This window comes from Leptinotarsa decemlineata, unplaced genomic scaffold (genome assembly GCF_025532065.1).
Source record: "Leptinotarsa decemlineata unplaced genomic scaffold, Ldec_3_MD MMD2_tig00000035_RagTag_RagTag, whole genome shotgun sequence".
NCBI classification, from domain to species: domain Eukaryota; kingdom Metazoa; phylum Arthropoda; class Insecta; order Coleoptera; family Chrysomelidae; genus Leptinotarsa; species Leptinotarsa decemlineata.
This window is the reverse complement of record NW_027412540.1, coordinates 7,034,098-7,054,440: the sequence shown is the minus strand read 5'-3', so window position 1 is coordinate 7,054,440 and position 20,343 is coordinate 7,034,098. Positions and strand designations below refer to the sequence as shown.

At 36.6% G+C, this 20,343-nt stretch overlaps 2 long non-coding RNA genes across 2 annotated transcripts; both read left to right on the top strand.

Annotated features, from left to right (window-relative positions):
* The first annotated feature begins 332 nt into the window (after positions 1-332).
* LOC141480985 (uncharacterized) lies at positions 333-2,687 on the top strand. Its single transcript, XR_012464683.1, has 2 exons — positions 333-2,186; positions 2,307-2,687. It is a non-coding gene; the product is annotated as an uncharacterized lncRNA (long non-coding RNA).
* An 814-nt stretch (positions 2,688-3,501) lies between these two features.
* On the top strand, positions 3,502-5,908 carry LOC141480984 (uncharacterized). The gene is made up of 2 exons (XR_012464682.1): positions 3,502-5,736; positions 5,795-5,908. It is a non-coding gene; the product is annotated as an uncharacterized lncRNA (long non-coding RNA).
* The last annotated feature ends 14,435 nt before the right edge of the window (positions 5,909-20,343 follow it).

Genomic DNA, 20,343 nt, shown 5'->3' with positions numbered 1-20,343 from the left:
TAAGTATCCGAATACCGAATACTTTTTTCGATCTTCGGATACTATTGAATTATTCGATGAATGAGAACCAGACCAAACAGCCCCATTTTATGCAGGCGTATCTTGTCGCATTTTGTCGAGCATCTTCGAAAACGGTGAAATACAATTTTAACACTTTGCCACCTCTAAAAATGAGTTAGAGTGCCTCATATATCAAAAATGTGCAGCACTTGGGGCTTGTTTTCTTCCGTTAACGGGGTTTGGACACCCAAACTCGAAGTTCAGCATCCTCACTAAAAGATACCAAGTACCAATCAATCTCGTTGAATCAGAATCTATGTCGTATGTGCGTTGTCACCTCACAAACCACAAGAGGGGACTAAATCATCTGTCGGTAACAAATAAGACAGATGGGTATCCGCGGCTAAGCTAAACAGTGGAGACGGGAGTGGGTTAAACAACTTAGCAAATTTCAAATAGATCTTAATGGGCGCCAGGTAAATTTAATCCTCCAGATACCCTAAGTAACTCACAATATCAATAACTTACCAATTAATATTGGAAATAAAAGATAAAAATCCCCAATATGATTTATTCAGTAATCCTAACTTACATGGATTAACCAACAACGCTTCTACGACAACAATGCAATATTCACACTACTACGCGATGTTCAAATGTCCATACAAGAGCGCGGTGTATCTAACCACGAATTCAATCAGCCATAAATTACGGTAGTAACGACGCTCAAAAAAACTACAATACGTCGAGTAAAACTACCACGAAAATTGAGTAGGTGAAATCGTAAATACTAGTATCGGATGGTAAGACAAACTCGTTTGCGTCGCGTGAGCTCAGGCGTAGGCGCATCGGTGTCAATCAGCAATCGTGAAAGGAAGAATATACCTCAATTTCCGTTTCACAAATATCTATGTCAATCAGGTATCAATAACAAACTCTTAATCAATAAACGATAAACAAACACTATATCAACAGGTATCAATAAACATAAGGGCAACAATTATTCAAATATCTCAGTATATCACAAATATTCAATTAAATCAATTATAACTTGCGTGCTCCTTTTGGGCCACCCGGTATATGGTGTTAGGCTACCCTGTAGTATGGCGGAGATGGATCACCCTGTAGCACCGGAGATGGATCACCCTGTAGCACCACCAAGATAGATCACCCTGTAGCACCGGTGGATCACCCTGTAGTACGGCGGAGATGGATCACCCTGTAGCACCACCAAGATAGATCACCCTGTAGGGCACGACAAGCTGGACCAGTAATGGATCACCAAATAAGATCCAGAAAGAAAATAAAGGAAAACAGGAACCCTTGACGAAGACAAAAAAAAGCAGGAAGAAGAGCAGGAAGAAAAACAGGAAGAAAAACAGGAAGAAAAACAGGAAGAAAAACAGGAAGAAAAAGCAGGAAGAAAAACCCCTGGCCAAGGGGTTTTCTATACGATTCTTCGTGTGCGGTGTTCTGCACGGAAGTCCTGCTGGGACTTGATGAGTGACTGAGGGCCTTCTGTTTCTTATGAATCTAATTTCGGAAATCCTTCCACCTGGCACGAGTTCGGTATCCACCACAAATCCTCAAAAGAGCTTAAGTTTCCGACTGCAAATATCCACACCAAAATGACCAATCAGTCTTCCACTATACAATCCTGACTTGTAGAAATAATCCCCGTGAAGGATGGCACAAATACAACCAAATATATCCTACAATCAGTCTGATGATACCCTTTGAACTCCGAACCAAGCTCACCGAAGGCTAACTTCCAAATACTAAGAGAATGCCACATCTGACAGCTAACCAGTTGTTGCCACAGTGCATCCAATCTACACTACAAGCACCAAGGGGGCGCTGTGCACAACATCATAAATCTAACAATTCCTCCACAGCCACTTGATACATCATCAACAAGTCCATGACCCATCAAAACTCCTTCTCAAAGCAATGCAACCCTAAAACAACCCTTGACAACTTGAGTAACCGATCAATCCCTCACCCGTGAACAACTGTAGAACTAGTTCGGTGTAAGTCGACGGAACGACACTACGAAAGTTCGGCGGATGTCAACCAACAGCTGTCTCTTAACCTCGTATATTAGAATGTTTACAAAAGTATTCACTCCAACCTATTTTCAACTATTTACCAATCCTTATTCATGCGATGGAATAGAAACATATAAGGTAAGTCGCCATAACCTTCCCTTTCAGTACAAATATTAGAGCATTCATATTATGCAGAATATTTACCGAAAATATCAAACAGTATTCAGAAACCCAGAGGTAACTAATATTGTTTTTCAGGCGATATGGATCTAATATGTCAGTAAACCTTCTGGAAGCGATGAATAACAATCTATGCAAGAAATATTCTCGGAAAGGTATAGGGAATAAGGCAGACAACGGCTGAAAAAAAATGATAGGTGAAGAAAACTGAGAAACAAACAATAACAACTATTTCAACCTAGCGAGGAATTTCGGATCTCCAATGTCGATTGGCAATAGGAGAACGCGTAAGTACTGGTCAAAGCAGTTAGTCAGGGAGCATACATTTATTCTTATACATTTCAGGTATGGTTTTCTATGGAACGGAAGATTCCCATTACTATGATGTTAAATGAATAAAATGAACTTGTAACTGAATTACATTGTTAATATCCTCTGAATAAAGATCTTAAAAGGTAAGGTAGTGTTTTTGAAAGGTCACATAAGAGCAGTTTGATCTAGTGCTAAATTGAAACGTAACAACTTCTTTGAAAATGTAGGTTGGGCACACTGACAAACCAGATGTGTCCCTAGCTGTGACGAAAAGTTCGTCATCAATAAATGACAATTCTGTCGATTCCATAGTAAATAAACGAACAATATCTACAATATTTACAAGTAAATTTAGACCGTTACAATTCCCCCCTTGCCTCAAGAAAATTTACTAGCGTAAATTTTCATCAGCGCTAGCTGACTTTAGGTCTTTCGCATTCCATATCCCCTTATAATTACCGTCTTCATCTCTTAATTCATATGTCCACGGGGATACCCTTTTTTTTTTCAATATCAATGTTCCGTAGTGGTATCAATAGAATGCACAAAGATTACATACATTATCAAAAACGTCAATATTTCAGTTACACTTAACAAGGACATGTCAACAATCACAAATTCACGTTTTCATGTATATATAAAAACATCAATACTATAGTTCAATAAAATAATGATAAAAACTTTAAAAACAAGCTTTTACTTAAGTGCCCTTCTCATCTAATTTGATTGCCATCGTCAGAGAATGCCGCATCTCTTGAACAGTTCCTGTAGCAATTTCTCTAACTCTAACCTCATACACGAGCTCATCTTGACTCAAACGGTTCACTAGCATTTTGCGGGACATGATAACAATTCCAATGAGACACAAAAAAAAATATTAAAAAAAAAGATCCAAAAAAAATTTTTTTTTCAAATTTATCAAAAAAATTTTTCCAAATTTATAAAAAAAAAAAAAAAAAAAAAAAAAACTATGAAACGTTGTTTTAACGCGGCCCCACGTTGGGCGCCAAAATGTCACCTCACAAACCACAAGAGGGGACTAAATCATCTGTCGGTAACAAATAAGACAGATGGGTATCCGCGGCTAAGCTAAACAGTGGAGACGGGAGTGGGTTAAACAACTTAGCAAATTTCAAATAGATCTTAATGGGCGCCAGGTAAATTTAATCCTCCAGATACCCTAAGTAACTCACAATATCAATAACTTACCAATTAATATTGGAAATAAAAGATAAAAATCCCCAATATGATTTATTCAGTAATCCTAACTTACATGGATTAACCAACAACGCTTCTACGACAACAATGCAATATTCACACTACTACGCGATGTTCAAATGTCCATACAAGAGCGCGGTGTATCTAACCACGAATTCAATCAGCCATAAATTACGGTAGTAACGACGCTCAAAAAAACTACAATACGTCGAGTAAAACTACCACGAAAATTGAGTAGGTGAAATCGTAAATACTAGTATCGGATGGTAAGACAAACTCGTTTGCGTCGCGTGAGCTCAGGCGTAGGCGCATCGGTGTCAATCAGCAATCGTGAAAGGAAGAATATACCTCAATTTCCGTTTCACAAATATCTATGTCAATCAGGTATCAATAACAAACTCTTAATCAATAAACGATAAACAAACACTATATCAACAGGTATCAATAAACATAAGGGCAACAATTATTCAAATATCTCAGTATATCACAAATATTCAATTAAATCAATTATAACTTGCGTGCTCCTTTTGGGCCACCCGGTATATGGTGTTAGGCTACCCTGTAGTATGGCGGAGATGGATCACCCTGTAGCACCGGAGATGGATCACCCTGTAGCACCACCAAGATAGATCACCCTGTAGCACCGGTGGATCACCCTGTAGTACGGCGGAGATGGATCACCCTGTAGCACCACCAAGATAGATCACCCTGTAGGGCACGACAAGCTGGACCAGTAATGGATCACCAAATAAGATCCAGAAAGAAAATAAAGGAAAACAGGAACCCTTGACGAAGACAAAAAAAAGCAGGAAGAAGAGCAGGAAGAAAAACAGGAAGAAAAACAGGAAGAAAAACAGGAAGAAAAACAGGAAGAAAAAGCAGGAAGAAAAACCCCTGGCCAAGGGGTTTTCTATACGATTCTTCGTGTGCGGTGTTCTGCACGGAAGTCCTGCTGGGACTTGATGAGTGACTGAGGGCCTTCTGTTTCTTATGAATCTAATTTCGGAAATCCTTCCACCTGGCACGAGTTCGGTATCCACCACAAATCCTCAAAAGAGCTTAAGTTTCCGACTGCAAATATCCACACCAAAATGACCAATCAGTCTTCCACTATACAATCCTGACTTGTAGAAATAATCCCCGTGAAGGATGGCACAAATACAACCAAATATATCCTACAATCAGTCTGATGATACCCTTTGAACTCCGAACCAAGCTCACCGAAGGCTAACTTCCAAATACTAAGAGAATGCCACATCTGACAGCTAACCAGTTGTTGCCACAGTGCATCCAATCTACACTACAAGCACCAAGGGGGCGCTGTGCACAACATCATAAATCTAACAATTCCTCCACAGCCACTTGATACATCATCAACAAGTCCATGACCCATCAAAACTCCTTCTCAAAGCAATGCAACCCTAAAACAACCCTTGACAACTTGAGTAACCGATCAATCCCTCACCCGTGAACAACTGTAGAACTAGTTCGGTGTAAGTCGACGGAACGACACTACGAAAGTTCGGCGGATGTCAACCAACAGCTGTCTCTTAACCTCGTATATTAGAATGTTTACAAAAGTATTCACTCCAACCTATTTTCAACTATTTACCAATCCTTATTCATGCGATGGAATAGAAACATATAAGGTAAGTCGCCATAACCTTCCCTTTCAGTACAAATATTAGAGCATTCATATTATGCAGAATATTTACCGAAAATATCAAACAGTATTCAGAAACCCAGAGGTAACTAATATTGTTTTTCAGGCGATATGGATCTAATATGTCAGTAAACCTTCTGGAAGCGATGAATAACAATCTATGCAAGAAATATTCTCGGAAAGGTATAGGGAATAAGGCAGACAACGGCTGAAAAAAAATGATAGGTGAAGAAAACTGAGAAACAAACAATAACAACTATTTCAACCTAGCGAGGAATTTCGGATCTCCAATGTCGATTGGCAATAGGAGAACGCGTAAGTACTGGTCAAAGCAGTTAGTCAGGGAGCATACATTTATTCTTATACATTTCAGGTATGGTTTTCTATGGAACGGAAGATTCCCATTACTATGATGTTAAATGAATAAAATGAACTTGTAACTGAATTACATTGTTAATATCCTCTGAATAAAGATCTTAAAAGGTAAGGTAGTGTTTTTGAAAGGTCACATAAGAGCAGTTTGATCTAGTGCTAAATTGAAACGTAACAACTTCTTTGAAAATGTAGGTTGGGCACACTGACAAACCAGATGTGTCCCTAGCTGTGACGAAAAGTTCGTCATCAATAAATGACAATTCTGTCGATTCCATAGTAAATAAACGAACAATATCTACAATATTTACAAGTAAATTTAGACCGTTACAGCGTAGCCATTTCATAATTCCCATATCAATTATCCATTCTTTATAAAGAACACTGATAAAATTAATTTCATTTGTGAAAATTTTTTTTATCCATTTTTTAATAACTGTATAATTGAAAACAAAATATTAGTTTTGATTTTAGTTGTTTTTCAGTTTTCCAATATTGCTGTATTTATGACTCAATTGCAATAGGTAATTTGTTCAATAATTACCTTAAAGTCTTACTATTTTTTTGCATTTTTTCACCGAAGAAATTTAATATTGCTATGTGTGAACTTGAATAACATATCGAACGATGAATGCGATGTTTCATCCAACCCAGTTTACGGTCGGGTTTCAGCATCTAGCGTCTAGCGGCACGTTTTTTACAGGAAACATCCTGCAAAATCTTTTCTGCTGCAAGGATCACGAACTTGTGGTAGATCCATTTAGCTCAGTTATGATTGAGTTGTCATAGATGAGAGTCGTTTAGGTTGTTACTGTGATTTTTATAATTATTATCGTCTATCGTGCAATATATATGTTCATAAACATTCTGTATGTTAAGTTGTGTGCAATACATTCGAATATACCTACATTTTTTAAAGGTAAGTCAAGTATTTCGTTGGTTATCAAAATGTAGTCGAAAAATACAATAAGAAACTCAAATTATTAAATGAATATTTGTTAAAACATTTTTTAAATTTTAGATGATGGCCATTTTTAGTCAAATTGGAAACTAATTAAAGTAATTTAATTTAATTGATGTTGATAGATATAGGATGATTTTCATAGTTAATTCGGTTCTACATTACAACAATTAATATAAAAATTATGAAAGAAATACTAAATCTATTTTGTTCTATACATATAGTACGTAGTATGTCCCCCATAAGGAAATAAGTTACTTCCTTTTTTTTGGACACACTGTCGTCACTGTCTAACTTTTTTCACCTCCAGATTGAACAATATGAATTAATCTGATCCTGCAATTGCATCTACCAGTTCTCATATTGAATAAATGGATCATACGCCGGAAGATCAATTTGCTTCAAGTTCAGATAATCCTGATTATCTCCTAGAAGAATTGTCAGATTCAGATTGTGGCCGAATTATACCTCCAAAATCTAAGGCTAATTTTCTTATGAATTTCCTAAAAGAGAAAAATGAAAAAAATTAAACTTCAACACCCACACTATTCATTAAACAAATGGAACAACCTGACGATCCACAGTTTGGCTGTAGTTCAATACTGGATGGAAAATATTTTGAAGTACAAGAAGTACATGATGGTGAAAACATTAAATCTGATTGTCAACTGTGCCTTCCACAGAAAAACTCAATAAAAGGAATGAAAAATTATCCTTCAAATTTTCATAAACACTCAAAAAGAATCCATCCTAACAAAATTGAAGACTATAATAAATACAAAAGTTCAAAAAAATCTTGTAGAAGAAAGAGACTTACAAATGAAACTCAAGATTCCGAAAGTCAAAAATCCAAAGAAGTTGAGTTGATTCAACCTTCCATTTTGGGAATGACCAAAGAGGGTAGCAAACCAATTCTAAGCCAATCTGTATTCGAAAACAGAATAAAAAATTTTGTTGTGAACACAATGAGTGCAATATCTTTCAAGGATTAAACGTGAAAATACCAACAAGGAAGACAATAATGAAACGAATCGGGGAGTCACATGAATAAAATTTGCAAGTAATTAAAAATAAAATTAGGAGTATTAATTACTTATGCAGCATAGCAGATATTTGGTCGAATAAAAAAAGAAGTTTCCTAGGAGTTACCATTCACTGGTTGGGTGAAAACTTTGTTCGTGAATCAGCTCCAATTGCTTGTAGAAGGTGAGTAACTTTAAATGTTCTTAGATTAGCCACCCAATAAGTTTTTTAGATGTAGTTAATTTGGTTATTAGGGTGGTTTTTTATTTTCTTATTATATTTCTCGGTCCAATTATTGGACAGTTTTTCTTCAATATTTGAGAATTAAATTAACTATAAAGAGATTTTCACAAAAAAAACCGTAAATTCCTTATTTTCAATGATAATGCTTATTTGAAAGTTATTTTACCACGAGCGCTTCTCTAAAAATAATGAATTGATGACTTTATTCTGATGACATTTTCTGCGTTCGTCATTGAATTGATTTTTTTTCCTTTTTGTTAATTTTTTTTCATTAAATCAAATAGATTTTGATAATAAGTGTAGAAACAAAAAATAGGATGTCTCAAAACAATTTATGTATTTTAAATTATTCACATATTTTTCAATATTGCTGATGAAGATTGCTCAGGCAATACAAATCTTACCTTAATGCCATTTTTAACAAATTTTTCATATTTTAGCATTACATCGTTTAAATATCGGACATAAAAAATTATTTTATTTAAAAAAAATGTGTTGTGTTTTGTTGGAAAAATTTCAAATATTAAATTAATGTACAATCAAGTAAAACGTGCATAGGTACTACTACAAAAAATCAATTGAGTAAACAGTGTAAACACGAATATTTTTGTTTTAGGTTTAAAGGAACTCACTCGTAGAGAAACATAGCTGAAATTTTGTAAGATATAAATTCAAAATCTGGTTCAACAGAAAATGAACTGGTGGGAAGAATAACAGACAACGGTAGTAAGTTTGTTAAAGCTTTCAAAGTATTCGGCGAAAAAAATGAGGATGAAGACGATGAAGAAATTGACGAAGAAGAAGATGAATTTCAAATTTCACAATTAGATATTGATTAAGAAAAAAACAACGGAGAGTCGGAAGACGATATGGAACTACCGAAAGACTTGCGATGTGCCACACATACTTTGAATTTAATAGCCACCACTGATTATAAAAATACTGTTAGATCAATTCCAGCCATACGTATAAGAGAAAAGAATGCATTTAGTAAATGTGCTCAGTTATAGAAAAAATCCAATAAACCAAAAAGCAATGAAATTTTAATTAAAAATTTAGGGCATACACTGAGGTCTCCAGGGGCAACCAGATGGAACTCCGTTTATGATGCAGTTGCGCAGATTCCAATTCTGCTACAGAGTCCATCTTTAGAACCTCTCAAGGAAAGTGAACTATTGCATCTGAAAGAATACTGCTTAGTTATGAAACCTTTGGCTTCAACGTTAGATTTGTCACATGGTGAAGATAATGTATCTTTTGGATACTTGTTGCCCAGTCTGATTTCTTCAATTAACAAGTATGAAAAACTCATTGCCCAAACCCAAAATAAATTGAAATATGGAAGAGAACATTCAGCAAAAATGTGCATAAAAAGTTTGAATTTGGAATGGGAAAATCCAATTATAGCAGCAGTTCTACTTCCCAAATTTGAACTAAAGTGGTATAACATTGTGAAAAATCCAAAAAAATCTTTGGAAGATATGAAAAAATGTATAATAAATGTTGCAAAAAACCAGATGGAATATGAATCTTACAACGAATCAGATGAAAGCGGGGACTAAAATGAGGACGACTTTTTTGATTTCACGGATCCCAAGATAACCAAGGAGTAGGCACTGTAGGAGTAGTAGTACTATGAACGAACAGGGTACTGAGGGTACCAGTGAAAGTAGCAATAAAACTACAAAATTTCAGCTGGATTTATTGAGATATCTGGAAAACAAAAGAACGAATTTACAAGTATTATATGAATGCCCAATATTACTCACTCAAGTATAATACATGCTTACCTTCGTCAGCACCTGTAGAAAGACTTTTTCCTTTTGCAACTATGATTGATACGCCAAAGAGAAAAAATTGTAGTGATGAACACTTTGAGGTATTGGTATTGACGAAGGCAAATTCAAACTCAAAGGTACTATTATAGATATAAATGTCACATCTAGCGGACAATATGGTAAAAGCTAAAAATATATTTTTTTCACTGAAATGTTCTTCGTTTACAATATAAATATAAACAGTATTTTGATTTTCTTTTATTTCCTATCTTTTTCTATCACTTTTTGTTTTTGATATTCATCCCTAGTATTTTCCCTTGTATACATCAAAACACTATTTTAACCAACAAGTATCCGTAAAAGTATCCGAAAAAAGTATCCGAATACTTGTATCCAAGTACATTTTTTGGTGAAAGTATCCGTATCCAATGTATCTGGATACATTGAAAGTATCCGTATCCGGTATTCGGATCCTTTTTTCCAGTATCCGACCCAAATCTGCTTTCTAGAAATACTGTACATCAGTGTCACTATTTCACGATAAGTCATCGGATATATTAACTCAGGATGTATCAACCTCTGAGTAAGCGAAGGGCTAATCTTTTCAATACTTGTCACTGTAGACAAACTTAGTTATGGGAGAGGGAATAGGTGAAAGCGCTCAAATGACTTACAAATAGTCATCTCTCAGAGTAATAGTTCAGTCATCAGCCGAAGGCGATTGTAGATAGTAACAATCGAATCGTCGTGAAGTAACTTGGTTTGAAATCTTTTAATTTTTTTTCATTTTTTATTTATTTCCTTCATTTTCGTTATATTTTCCATTTCTTCAATTTTTTGCTTATTTTTACTTTTTATTCTTTTTATATGTTTACTCTGTGGTCATTTTTATCTTTCATCTGGATTTCATTCTATTATTTATTTTTTATTATTATTAAGAGATTCCAAGCCAAGATACTTCACGACGTTTCGATTGTTAGTATCCACGATCATCTTGGGGTGATGACTGGACTAATTACTCCGAGAGACGATATTTATGGGTCATTCGAGTACTTTCACTTATCTACTCATTGCATTTCACGGGTTTAGCAGGAGATGACCGTTTGGCGGGAGATGGCCACTTTTCGCTTGATTAAGGGTTTCCATATGTTGTGTATCTCTATGCTAGCTTGGCTAAATACATTGTTGGACAACATGTATGCGGCTTCTTTGAATTTTCTCCTAAACCAGCGTTTCTCCCTGTGTATGATCTCAGCTTGGCTTGGAATCTTCAAAATTTATATTTTTTGTTCAATTGTTCTATTCAATAATTGTATTTTATTTTAATTTGATTTAATTCCTGGGCTTTTCTGCTTAATATAATTGTCATTTTCAGCTATTGTTTTCCATTTTTCATTGTTTCTTTTAGGTATTTCAAATCATTCAATATATTAAAAGACAATGGAAGTCCGAACTAATGAAATTCAAAACTGGGTTAGCTAGCATGATGGAAATTATGACGAATCACTCCAATGAATCATATCTTCTCACTGACTAGAAATAACATGAATAGGATACTTGGGTAGAATTGCAGAATGGTTGAAAGAACAGAAGAAGTTCTCCACCGCAAGCGTTCATTGTAGGTCACACCTATTCACAGTCAACCAAATAAACCCAGCTTCTTAACGAAGCCGATTGGTTTGTATGGTGAGCGTTTGTATGGTGAGCGTCAGATGGTAAGAGTACGGCTCTGCCGTACTCTCACCATCTTTACCGTACTGCCGTACTCTTACCAAAGTATATGCTCTGCTGTTTCATCATTGTCCACCTGTAAGACCTGTAAGAAGTCCTGTTAAACATCGTAGTTTATCCTTACTGCAGTCCAACAACTGTTTGGTATCCAGCTTCGAAGGGTGAATAAACGTCTTGGAGCGAGCCAATCCTAGAAGATTCTGCCAGAAGCCCATAAATCTTCTTGCCATCCAGGTGTTCAATGTTTGTTTGGCAAAGTCTAAAGCGATGCCAATGACAGGTTCTGATCCGATGAATCTGCCTGGAGCACCGTCCTTTGTAAGGAACTAAGCAGCCTCATTGTCTTTCAGGCCAGTATGGCCAGCAAGACAATCTGTTAAGTATTTCTATCGATGAGAGTCATTTTTGGCAATTTGCTACCAATTTAGACGTTGGTCAGTAGGAATCAAGAGCTTCCAACGCCGCATGACTGTCCGCGAATATTTTTATTTATTTTATGTATAGGTTGGATTCTTCCAATTTCTCTGCACACAATTCAATAGCGTGAATTTCTGCTTGAAATACAGTCGCATAGGTTCCTAGGCAGGTAGATATATCTGTCCTGGATCTGCGACTAAAAACACCTGCATCAGATCCGGAAGGTGTTTTGATCCATCTGTAAACCAACAACTATCTGCTCTTGATATTTACTTCTCCCGGAGAATCCACTCCTCTCTACTCGGGAACAGTACTCTATAAGACAGTTCGTAGTTGACAGTTGGAGTCATGAAGTCAGAGGTCATTACCAGAATGCTGTGACTTCCAGTGTCAACCAATAGTCTATTGCACTCTGTATCAAATTGATTTGTGCAATTGGCAATGTGTACAAGTCTGTATGCAGTCCATCTAGCCTCTCTCTTCAGAATAATGTGGAGAGGAGGTAGATCTAGAAGGATCCCAATGGCAAATGACGGTGTGGTACTGATGGCACCACTGATGGCCAGAGACATGCCTGTCTCTGTGAGCCAAAGAGCTTCGCATGAATCGTTCTTTGTAAAACCTTCGGCCACCAGGCAATTGCACCATAAGTGATCATTGGACTGACAATCATCACATAAATTCAATGCATTTGTTTGGGATCTCAACCTCAAATTTTACCACAAATCCTTCGACATATTCATAGAGACAGTCTGGCTTTGTGTAAAACTTTTTCCAAGTGAGCGTTCCAGGTGAGTCCTTTATCAACGACAATGCTAAGATATTTCACCACCGTTCCGAATGAAATGACCTCAACATTGAGGAAAACTGATATTAGATCATCCAATTTTCTCCTCCTGGTAAAGAAAATCATCACAGTTTTGCTGGGGTTCACAGACATCTGCTCCCTCAGGCACCAACTGTGAACATCGGCCAACGTGCTTTGGAGGATATTACAAGCTACCTTTTTCGACGTGAACCTTGCTGAGATGACAAGGTCGTCTGCATAAGCTTGCAGATCTACTTTTCTACTGTCGAGGGCATCAAGCAGACTACCTATCAGAACCGACTATAGAAAGAGAGATAGTACCCCACCTTGAGGGTAGCCTCTGGTGACTTGGTATGAATACTACCTATATACGTTGATGAAATGTTGATTTTCTGACCCAGAAAATTTCAAATGTGAAAATCTGAAATAACTCTAGGACAAAAATGCCATTCAGTGAGTTGCTTTAGTTGAAAGTATTGTGGATCTTGTTTTGCAAAAAATTAAAATAGCTCAATGAAAAGTTTGAATTTGAAAAACAAAACCGTAATATTGACTATGTTTGTAAACAAAATTTTAAGTTTTGAAAAACATTCCTGAATCAAATGAAATATGTCAATGAGTTTTTATTGAATATTTCAACAGTTGATGTACAGTAACCAGTTGGATTCACACATGATAGAAAACAATTTGACTTCTTTGTGAAAAAATTATTTTAGACTAGCAAAAAAAAAGTGAAAGGAAGTCAACAGGATCAATGACATTCATTTCGATATGAAAGGCCAAAGCTCTTCATATTTTCATAAAAAATTGTTGAATTTTTGTTTCCAATTCAGTCCACGTGACATCGATTAACATCAATCACGCCCGGAAAACTATTTAAATCCCTCATTTCGCCATACTTGCATGATAAACGATAGGATTAAACACAGGGCAATTAAGGCGTAAGTCTGTTATTATAAATGAGATTTCATGATTTGTTCGCTAACATTTTACGTTATCTCCGGGTAGGTATTATTTACGTTGCTAAAAATGCTGCTGGTTTTCCACCGTAAAAATGCCAAAGTGGAACAAACTCCTACAACGCGCGCACTACGAAGAAAGGTTCGACTTGTAGACAAACCGTTTCTGTTCGTTTGATAAACACCTTGAAATATATGACCCGCTTGAAAATAGTAATTTTAATAGCACTATTTCATTACGTGCATTCCTATTGCAATATTACCTATCAATTCTCGTATCTTTTATCTGTACGTCGGTGAATTGGGTCAGACGTCAAACCCACAATAATTATTGTGGCGTGGTTGGGCATAATTTTCAAAATTATCTCTCGGAGAGTAATGTCTTTATGAACAACACTACCTGTGCCACGGGATGGATGTCATTTTTGAATCTCAACAAAGGCTCGATTATCAATATCCGTGATCATAGAATCGTAGAGAAACGTGTGGTTTTGCTTCTTGAAATGTATAATATTACGTTCGAGACTGGATTCATAGTAAGTAGCAGATAAAAGACTTTGCGGTAACCACTAAAACGAAAAGTTCCCTGAGGCACAATTTGGTGACCTGTCTCATATTCTTGAAGATCTGTTAAGATGGGACTTCCTTCGATAACCATTTGAAATAAATTTCTTGTTGGTCAATATTTTATATTCTAATCAAATAAAAATGCATTGATTTGAAAGGGTTATATTTTTAGGAGTGATTAATTTTTTGGGAAAGAAAGTTTTTGGCTTTCTACTACTCCATCTGATACAAAAAAATGGATGAGAGAATCTTCCAAAGATTAATCCTTCCTTTCTTTGGAAGATTCTCTCATCCATTTTTTTTGTATCAGATGGAGTAGTAGAAAGTCAAAAACTTTCTTTCCCAAAAAATGCATTGTTACAAAAAAAAATAAATTTTTTGAAATGAAATCTCGAAACATTCATCTCTAGCATAGTACCTACCTACAGCATAGGTTCTGGTGAATGCCTTACGAAAAACAACTACTTCCTTAGCTAATACCACGCTGAAGTCTGGATTATAACCCACAGAGTTTCATGCGAGATCTCACAGGTAAAAGTCGAGCCAGCCGTCTTGAAAATAATCGAGTACAAAGCTCACTGCTGCTTGGGTGGGATCTTTCCTGCACTGATGCAGGAAAGATCCCACACAATCTGTCTCTCAGACGAAGGTTTCATATTTGCAGCGGAGCCGCGTTGATATTAATCAAGTGTCAAATACTTTACTATCTAGGTCGGATCTTTCCTGCAATGATGTCAGGTAATACCTCGAATGATTTCAGCATGGTCATGCTGAAATGTGTGGTATTCTACAATAATATAATTCACTTTCCAATGTGGTATAAGCCAGGGAAGTAGGTATTTTCTGGCAGGCATATATTAAGTATAATGAAATGAATGAACGTTATTTAACGTTCGAAAACTTGTTTGGTAATCAACTAAGTCCGAGATCATGCAAAAAGGCTCGAATTTATTCAATTAACCGAGGTTAGCGATTCAAATATATCTTATTCTATTCAAGTGTTGCTGTGAACGAGATTGATTCACAATATACTACTAAAGAAAGCCTGATAGATTTGTCTAAAATCAATTTTACTGAAGTGAAGTGTGGATGCATTGCACCAAGGACCTTACCCATTATAATTCATTCAATTTCAAAACTAATATGATTTTTGAACTGTAACCTCTCATAAAGAGTGTTCAACGGTTTTTCCAATAACGAAAGGAGATCGAGAAAAAATAAATGAATTTTCTTTCTCTCAAAATGTTTAACTACGTGATATCGTCGTCGTCGTCGTCGTCGTCATCATCATCATCATCATCATCATCATCATCATCATCATCATCATCATCATCATCATCATCATCATAATCATTCTGAAAACCAGCATCACCACAGTCATCATCACCATTATCATCACCACTGATTGGGCATAAATCTCGTGTTAGTTAATATTGATAACTTTCTGAACCACTTTGGAAGCATCGTTATTTTTCGCAGTCTGTCAACCATCGTCATCATCAAAACCAGCATCACCACAGTCATCATCACCAGTGCTGGGTCATTGATCTCGTGTTCTGGATAGTTAATATTGATAACTTTCCAAGCCACCTTCGAAGCATCGTTAGTATTCGCAGTCCGTCAGCCATGTGACGTTGCAGACTCATCCTAACTTCCACTAGACATATTCTCTCGAGAGAAATATCTGATCAAGGTTGGGATCGAACTCACGACCTACCGTTGATTAGTCGGACGTAAAACCATTGCGCCATTCCACCGCTCATCATTATTACTTGATCAGGCCCTATTTCCTGGAGTCCCGATACAATCAGGAGGGCACGTCAGAATTATCTATCAACGACTACACTGAGGGGTGATTGATCATTGGATCCGGGAATCATGTGCCATATGCAAGCACAGTAAGCCAAGAATGACAGCCTTCTGTATTTGTCCAGCTAAGATTTCTGCCTTTGTGCGGCAAGCCGGTATTATTTTGAGATTCGAGAGTAGTGAGGGCTTCATTCCACCAAGGACTCCAGTAATCAGAACAACAATCTTGACAGAGTGGTCTGGATGAAGTCTGCGGCGTACGAAGATAAATCCGTTTTTTCTTCTCCTTTCGGACGATATTCGTCTCGTTGTTATTATTATTACTTTTCTCCAGATGAGACATGATTGCTTATGTGAACTTATCAAGATTAGAAAGGTCAAGTATCATATATATTTCCTTGATTTCGTTGAATCAACAAAAAATAATATATGTCAAAACTGTGAATATATTTAAGTTTTCTTCAATTGTTTAATATTTGAAATTGGTATGTGAACTTAGAAAAATGATTTCCGATCATAGTTTTTTCAGTAAAAATCGGGACATTGATAATAACACATGGCACCATGTAAAATCGTAAGTATGTGGACAAATGAAAGTAAATATTTAATTAATTTTCAAGGTATTGAGACGTTCAGGTATAAAATGATATGTAAACATTCTTAATAATAATAAAAAATTGGAACTGAATTCATATTTCCCTTTGCAATGAATAATTCAAGTAAACAAGAAAAATTCCAAAGGAACTATCGATTTTAAATTCGAATTTTTCGGAGTGGTATGTGAAATGAAATTTGAACAACATTCGTATATTTAGTGACTCTCAAATTGTCTCTCAAATCATTCTTAATAACTTATTTGTTTTTGCATTTCTTCTAAGTGAAATCCGAGCTTCTAGTTATTTCAATGAAAGCAATTTACAAATAATAATTAACTCATTTTATATATCAATAAATTCAAAGTATCTCAACATTCATTAACGTATTTATCCCCAATAATAGTAAAATATCGATGACTAACTCACACCGAAACATATTTTTCATTTTATGGATTCTCAGCAGGGATAATTATGTTATTTACGACGACGTGTAAGCTATTTATTCCCGCAAAAGTTACTCATTGATATGGTTATAAGTAATAATTTCAGCGAGCATTCAAATTCTGTTTATACCGAAGGATAATATTTTATTAGAGGTAATTTTTGAAATGAAATTGTCGTCAGGATACTTGCTCAAAATTTATTGCATTCGAAGAAAGGAATGTTGCTAATACGTGTATTCCACACGATATATCGATCTTTATAGCTCGGTTTCGTAATAAATTTTCTGTGGAATATGCACATATAACTTGTACTTTTCATATAACTTATTAATATTATAATTCCCATTGCAATCACTCAGCCAATCCACCGACGGGTATAACGGAGGAATATTTTTCAAATTTTATATAAATTTCGTAGTTACTATGCAATCCAAAGAGAAAAACAAACTCCTAAAAATATAACCCTTTCAAATCAAAAACAAACTGTTCCTAATTATCGACTTCTATCGAATCCTTTGTTGTGCAAATATCATGAGTAAATTTTGTATTTGAATGAAGAATGTTTCGATTTACCTCATACTTATAATGAAACTGATTTTTTATTATTGAATCATTGAGAAAACATTCATTTTGGTACGAGGGCTTTTCGAAACGTAACAATAATAGTGATTCTACTTCAGGCACCAATTCATATGCAGTGCATGCCATCGACTGACTGGGTAGTGATACAGATTTCACCAGTTTTCTTTCAGTTGCAATAAATTCAATAATAATAATTATTATAATAATAGCTTCGGCAGCCTGACCTCAATGAACTGCGCAACCCGATAACCCCGGATGACGTTCGAAGAGCCCTTGTGGGTTCCAAAAACTTTGCTGCTCCAGGCCCAGGTGGGCTGAACACTTATTGGTGGAAAAAACTAACAAGCACCTATCGCCATCTTGCCAGTGTTTTCAACTCATGGCTGGACGGAAAGCAGCCAATTCCGGATTGGTTTGTCGAGAGTCGGACCGTTCTCATCCCCAAAAGCAGAGCTTTGTCGATTATTAAGAATTACAGACTGATAACATGCTTGAATTCGTGTTATCGTCGATAGTCATCTTCATTTTTATCAGGTTGGAAACTTTTCCCTTACCCTTTCAACTGTCTTTCGTCAGGAGGACGAGCGGTTCATGACGTAGGGTGTTTTGGTGACGGCATAAAGGTCAATGACAAATATGCCATTCTGGCCATTCTGGAGGGTTCGAACGGATATATGAGAAGAGAGGGGTCGAAGAGAGGACTCATCGATAGATGTATGACAAAGGACTCGATACAATGAAAACGTAACCTCTCAATTGCCGGGATCAATTACCGTAAGGCATTTGATACAATATCGCATGAGCTCATCTTGCATTTGCTCAGATGCCTTGCGGTACCCAACAAAATAGTGAAATGCATTGAACACTTTGGCGAACTCGCGTCACCATAACATCTGGTCAAGCAAGAGTCCAAACAATGTGGGTCACTTTCAGGAGAGATGTATTTTAGGGCGATTCCCTCAGACTCCATTCTCTTCTGCATATCACTATTGTCATTGTTCGTTGCGCTCAGAAATACACGAGGGTATAACTGTGGCACTCACAGAAATCCGAGGCACAAGGTCACCCATTTGTTTTATATGGATAATTTTGAACTTCATGCCTCTGGAGAGAAGGATCTCCATCAGTCCTTGAGGGTGGTGGAAGAGTACACGCAGCTATCGGTATGAAATTCGGGATAGACAAATGTGTAATGGTCCATCTCAAAAGAGAACGATGCGGGTACTACGGAGAGAATGTGCGGCTCGTAGATGGAAGCATACTACATCATTTGGATGCCGGAGAGACGTAAACTCACCTCGGGGTGGAATAATGCCACCCACAAGAGGTAACAGCAGTGGAGAACTCTCTCCGAGGCAAGTATCAGCACAAACTTTCACAAATCTGGTCATCAAAACTGTCGGGGAAGAACAAAGTTGCTGCTTGCCGTTCCAATCTTACTCTACTCGTTTGGAGTAGTGAAGTGGACTCGGGAGGAGCTGTATCAACTCGACGTAAATACCCAAAAAACGTTGCATTTCTATAGGAGTTTGCATCCCAAATTGTCCGTTCCACGGCTGTACTTCCCCCGAAAACAGGGAGGCCGTGGACTTTTGAGTTTGGAGTGTCTACATGACAGAATGGTACTTTACAAAGCGCCTGACTTTTGCATTGCTCAGATCGAGTGGGCAGAAGTCTGAAACTGAGGGGTTCATCATGGCTTGCTAGGATGGTGTCTTCAACACCTTAGTCTACCGCAGTCGCGTGATGGATATAGAGGTTCCTGACACAAAGTGCAGGGCCTGCCGCGACGCGCCCGAAACCCTAATGCACTTGCTATCAGCATATCCAGCATATGTGGGCTCGGCCTATATCCATCGACATAACGCGGCCCTAAGAGTGATATTCACCATCTACGGCACTCTTACGGTATTGACGAGACACCTGTGTTGCCCTACGCTCCGGGGGATATTGAATTCGTTGTGGGGAACGAGAAGTGCCGAATTTATCGAAACTATTCTTTCCCCATCCTCAGGCTCATACAAGCTAATAAGCCTGATGTAGTCTTTCTCGATCACCAGAACAAGACGATATTTGTTGTGGAGTTTTCATCTTCCGACGAGACGAATATCCCCCGAAAAGGGGAGGAAAAACAGATAAAATATCAATATTTTGCATCCGACTCCTCTAGTTTGATCATCACAGTGTATGCCTTACAGATTTGTAACGGGATTGGTCGATACTTGATGAAAACCCATAACGTATTGAAGTAACATTTTATTCTTATTTATTTTCTATTGTTGGAGTTTTACTAAACAGTTTAGGAAACTGTGATATGAGTTTCGCCATGCAATAATTTCATCGACGTATTTATTCATACTTACTGATTACTTCCTAATCACTGCTTCAAATAATTCATCAATTTGAATATAAAAGGCTTTTATCTGTTGATTGAATGATAATTTTTCCAGAGTTTAGGTATAAAATGATTATTGATTTACAAATGATATGAAGTAAACTAGCTCCTCAATGAATAATAATTTTACCGTAGTTGAGGTATAATTAATTGAGTTTGAACATTATCAAAGAATGTGGGAATCTTCCATCGAAAGGAAAGAAGAAATAAATTTGAAAAAACTCTATACAAAGATGTG